We start from the raw sequence: 6000 nt of genomic DNA on the forward strand, positions 1-6000 counted from the left end.
CATACTTCCTACGAGTTCTGGTCAAGAATGGAAGGTTGGTGCCTATTCAGGAAAGTGGGCGATCTCCCCCAACACACACCTCTTCTCATCCTCCCGTCGCTTTCTTACCACCCTTATAAATCTAGGTCTTCCCCACAATTGGGAAGGCACTATGACATTCATTTCAATGTCCCAATAACCTAGCACACAGCCTGACACACAGTGGAAAATAAATCTTTATTGAAAGCTCAAAGGTCTAACATCGAGGACCTCCCTACCCCTGCCTTCCATGTCTACCTCTATACTTTCCATCTTTTTCTCTTTGGTTCCTTTGTTTTTCTTCCTTATCTAACCTGTTTTCCTAAATAATATCACCCTTCAGTTTCTCTGCCTCTACTCTCTAAGTCTATAAAGTCATGTTTTCCAACGTTATTTCTTCTCTTTTTCTAAAGTCTTCCCCACTCTGAATTCTGTCTTGCTATCATAGGATCAAGTGTAATCTCAATGAAGTGCCTTTGCGCTTTTTTGTTTCAAGCTGTTAGGTACTTGGATCAAAATTCTTACCTACCAAAACTCCTACATTCCCCCAAAATATGTGTCTGTGTCCTAAAGAGTGTGTCTTTTCATGCAAGGTGATCAACAGAAAGTTTCTCTAGAATCCTATCTACACCCATCCACTCAACTCATACTTACTGTGCACCTACTATGTAATGAGCATTGTGTTAGGACGTGGGTTTATAGAGATGAATAAAGCAAAGTCACTACCATCAAGAATGCCACACACCAAGGAGTGGGCAAAGGGGAGGAGCAGACAATAAACAAAGTCACTGAACAATGTTGTAATAGGGATGTGTACAAGGTGCCGTGGGAATGAGAGGAGAGTGCACAGACCTCACTGGGGGAGGTGGGTGAGGGTGGGGAGGGGGGGTGTCAAGAAACATTTCACCAGAAAATGAGAATTGAATCTTTAAAAGAAGATTGAATTTTCCAGGAAATAGTAATAGGAGAAATACACACAAGATGAATAATTTACTATGGATTCTTAATTTGTGTCTCCTTTATCTTGAGATCCATCATTCTTTAGGCAGATAGTATCTAACACAGCACCAGAGTTAAGAGTTGGCTTTCCTCACAGCTCCAGTAAAGGTGCAGGGATTGGCTCTCCGTGGATCATGTGTCCCTCCCTGAAACAATCACCATGGCCAGGTAGGAAGTGTATTCTGATTGGCTGTCCTGGGTCATGTGTCCATCCCTAAAAACACTCACCATGCGCAAGTAGAAAGTGTATTCTGATTGGCTGTCCTGAGTCATGTGCTCATCCCTGAACCAATGACCATGGCCAGGTAGGTAGTATATTCTGATTGGCTGTCCTGGGTCATGTGCCCATCCTTGAACCAATCACCATGGCCGGGTGAGTACTGTATTCTCATTGGCTATCCTGGGTCATGTGCCCAGCCATGAACCAATCACCACGGCAAGGTAGGTACTCTATTCTGAATGGCTGTCTTGGGTCATGGGCCCATCCCTGTACCAATCACCATGGCTAGGTAGGTATGCATTCTGATTGGCTGTCCTGAGTCCCAATCACCATGGCCAGTTAAGTAGTGTATTCTGATTGGCTATCCAGGGTCATGTGCCCAGTCCTGAAATCATCACCATGGCCTGGTATGTAGTGTATTCTGATTGGATGTCCTGGGTCATGTGCCCATCCCTGAACCAATCACCATTGCCAGTTATGTAGTGTATTCTGATTGGCTGTCCTGTGTCATGTGTCCATCCCTGAAATAATCACCATTCTGGGTCATGTGTCCTTCCCTGAACCAATCACCATGACCAAGTAGGTGGTGTATTCTGATTGGCTGTCCTGGGTACCAGTCACCATGGGCAGGTAGGTGGTGTAATCTGACTCTCTGTGCTGGGTCACATGTCCATCCCTGAACCAATCACCAGCGCCCGGTAGGTACTCTATTTTCATTGGCTGTCCTGGGTCATGTGCCTATCCCTGAACCAATCACCATGGCCAAGTAGTTCATGTATTCTCATGGGCTGTCCTGGGTATCAATCACCATGGCCAGGTGGGTAGTGTATTCTCATTGGCTGTCCTGGGTCATGCGCCCTTCCCTGTATGTTTGTTGGGGGAGGAGGGTTTATAATTAATAGAATGACAGCCTTACCTGAGGAGGAAGGTATAGTTCCTAAAAGAAAAGATACTGGGAAAAGTAACCTGTCAACTACATCTGTACAAGCATTTCCCTGAAAAAAGAAATCTCATTTTGCAAAATAACACACTAAAATTAACAAGGCTTATAGAAAAAAAATAAGAGTTGGGGTAGATCACTCAGAACTTTTACAACTTTATTAGCAGAGCATTGATAAAATAAGAAAATGAGTATCTCAGGCAATTACTTAAACAGCTCTGACACAGTCTTGGTGTGGTTAGAGGCTGCCTCTGGGGATATTAGAAATGCAAGGAAGCAATAGAAAATTCAGGCTTGGTAGAGCTGAAGTGTTGCAGGCGGAAGCAGCGTTCTAAGACAGTAGGCTACTATTAAGCTGGCCATAGGAGCAAGTGCCATCTGTCTGAAGCAAGAACCAGGCAAGGCTGGGGTGTACCTTCTTGGGAAGGAAGTCTTGGGGGCAGACCCTCACCTTTCATTTTTTTTTAAATAAAGCTTAAGAGGCTCCTGACTGGGGGTCCTGGGTGGCTCAGTCGGTTAAGTGTCTGCCTTTGGCTGACGTCATGATTTCAGGGTCCTGGGATTGAGCCCTGCATCAGGGTCTGCACTCAGTGGGAAGTGTGCTTCTCCCTCTCCCTTTGTGCGTGCTCCCTCTCTCTCTCTCTCTCTCTCTCTCTCTCTCTCTCTCTCTCTCTCTCTCTCCCTCTCAAATAAATAAAATCTTTTTTATGCATCAGGCAAGTTGAGTCCTTTTTCCTTTCATGCTGAAGGTTATAATTATACTCCAACACAACTTCCACATTATATTCACATTGTTCCCCTATTTACAATTGCATATTAGCTAGTTGTTATGGAAAATGTGTTCTAACAGGAGAGATAGTGTATATTTTTTATTAACTTTCAAATATTTATCAAGCACCTGTGATGTAATCCAGTCTTGTGTTTTTAAATTCCAATTATTTGCTAATGACTCCCAGATTTATATCTCTGGTCTGAACATTGCCTCTGAATTCCAGACCTTATCCAGGAAACTGGTTCACACCCTCACTTGGATGACTAATAGGAATCTGAACCTTACCTTATGCAAAATCCAACTCTTGATGTTTCCCCCACATCTTCTTTTTCTGAGGTCTTCCCTATCTTGTCTAGTGGCAACTCCACTCATATTGATACTGAATCAAAAAACCTTGCACCATTTTTTACTTCTCTCTTTCTCATGCTCCACATCCAAGCCATTAGCAAATCCTGTCTATTGTACCTTCAAAACACATCTAGAATCGAACCACTTCTCATAACCTGCACTTCTACCATCCTTGTAACAGTCACCATCCTATCTGCTGTGCTACTACAAACAGCTCAACCCATCTCCTTGCTTCTGCCCTTTGTCCCCTAGAGTCTGTTCTCCCACAGTAGCTGGAATGATCCTTTAAAAATACAATTCCAGAGATGTCATTCATCTGTTCATAATCCTCCGTTGTCTGCCTCCCTCAGTAAAGACCTGCTTTTACAATGGTCCTCAAGTTCCTACACGATCTACTCCATGCCATCATTCTAAACGCATCCTCTTCCATAGTCTGCCTGGTTCACTCTCTTCATCCTAGGCTCCTTCCCATTCCATCCCCACACAGGGCTGGTGTGCTGACGATTCCCTCTGCCTAGAACTCTCTTCCCCCAAATATCATCAGGGTTCATTCTCTCCACTTCATGTTTCTCCTCAAAGATCCTCTATTCCTGAGGTCTTCCTTGACTGCCTGATTTAAAACAACGACTCTCCCACCAAACCCTCAGCACTTCCTATCCAGCATTCCTGCTTTATTTCCCCACATAGTTCTTGTCCTAACATACTAAATATTGTACTCATTTATTTTCTGCCTCCCACTTGTTCAATATAAGCCCCATGAAAACATGCATTTCTGTGTTATTCAACGTGGTGTCCCTAGTGCCCAGAACACTATCTGGCATGTAGTGGGTGTTCAAGAAATATTTGTCTGTATACTTGCCTACTAGGTGCCAAGAACTATTCTAGGCATTAGGTACATGGCAATAAATAAAAGAGATAAAGCCTCCCCATTGTGTACATTGTGTGTGTGTGTGTGTGTGTGTGTGTGTGTGTGTGTGTGTGTGTGTGTGTTACACTCCCTAATTACTAGCTTCAAGAAAGCAGGACCTATTTCAATATCATTCAGCCTATTCTGTATGGACAAGCAAAGTTGTTATGCTTAAGAGAACAAATAACGTATATTTTGCAAAAAGGATTCCCCTACATAGCTACTAATACTTGTAAATTATATAAAGTCTGCTTGATGTGTTCCTTGATTTTTTTTTAATCTGAAAATTCTGATTCATCATTAAGTCTGATTCCACTGAACCGTTTCTTCCCTGATAGATAGTTCTATAACATCTTGACATTAAACTCTCACAAGCTTACTACAAATCTGTAAATCTGTTTTGTCATGGAAGTATTCTACTCCTATCCCTACCCAACATAAGAGAAAACATCTGAAAAGTAAAATTCCAATGAAATAACATGATCATAATTATGGAGTTAGCACATTGGTATCATGGGGCAGCACATAATGAAACGTGAATGAGATGGGGAGAGAGAAGGTGTTGCACGCTCAGAGGTGAAGCCATAACTGGTGGTTGGAATGTCTAGGCCTCAGGTTTGGGCAATTCTGCATTTCCAGCCCAGTAACTGTAGCACCCTTGGGAGTGGGAGGTATCATGATAGGAGAGCTGGTGGGGTTTGCTCTTCCTGTACCTCCTTTTATCTTCTGGTTCCCCTCTAGGCCTTTGACACCAAGGATGGCCAGGAGATCAAAGACCGTTGGGTTGCTTAAGGTGGTTCCATCTCCTCCCTCTAGGTATCAGGGAATGGTCTCTGACTGAACCAAACACTAGAGCAGAATCATCAAGTGAGGAGATATTGATTTTGTTCACATGAGTTTCATTATCCCAATCTTTCAATCTGCAAGCTGCTCCCTCCAACATCAGGGCCCCCAGAGGCCCAGTGTTTCCTCATTAAAACTTTTTCATATGCTACAACAGTTGAGACAATGTGGAATTTTAAATGAGAACCCTATAACATTCCAAGGAAGAAAACAAATAAGAAGTATTGTAGAGAGAATCAATTACCTCCAGTAATAACAAGCATTACTCTATTCTTTCTTTATTAAGATCTTTACATGTATCTTTGGTATTCCTCTTAGCAGCCCTAAAGGATAAAGTAGGTCTTATCACGCCCACTTTACGGATGAGGAAACTGAGGCTCAGAAAGCTTAAATACTTTGTCCATGGGCACATGGCCAGTTAGTGAAAGCCAGAAAGTTCTATCCTTCACAAGTTTGGTGCTTGTATCAGTTAGCCTTATCCACAGACTGCTGCCCCAAGAGTCAGTGGCTTACAACGAGACTCATTTACTCTCATGCACTGTGGGTTAGATGAGAGTCGGCTGATTTAGGCTGAGCTCAGTTGGAGGTGACTTTGCTCTGTTGAGTCTGTTATGATCTAGGACGATAAAGCTGATGCCAGCATGGCATGCTCTTCTTATGGTTAGTAGAAGGGAGGAGACACACCAGAGGAGACATGCGAAGTCTCTTGTTAGGCTGAGAACTGGCGCAGCATCATTTCCACCTCATCCCATTGGCCCAATAAAGTCCTTTGGCTGAACTTACAGTTAAGGGACAGGAGAGTGCACCCATCCCGGGAAGGCACTGCAAAATTACATGGCTAAGAGCATCTACACAGGAAAGGATAAGGAATTGGAGTCATTGGTGTATTCTTCCCCATTGCACCAGGCCACTTCTCCACATGGGTTTCTCATCCACGTTCTAGCTCCCTATGG

This window comes from Zalophus californianus, chromosome X, assembly GCF_009762305.2.
Source record: "Zalophus californianus isolate mZalCal1 chromosome X, mZalCal1.pri.v2, whole genome shotgun sequence".
Taxonomy (NCBI): domain Eukaryota; kingdom Metazoa; phylum Chordata; class Mammalia; order Carnivora; family Otariidae; genus Zalophus; species Zalophus californianus.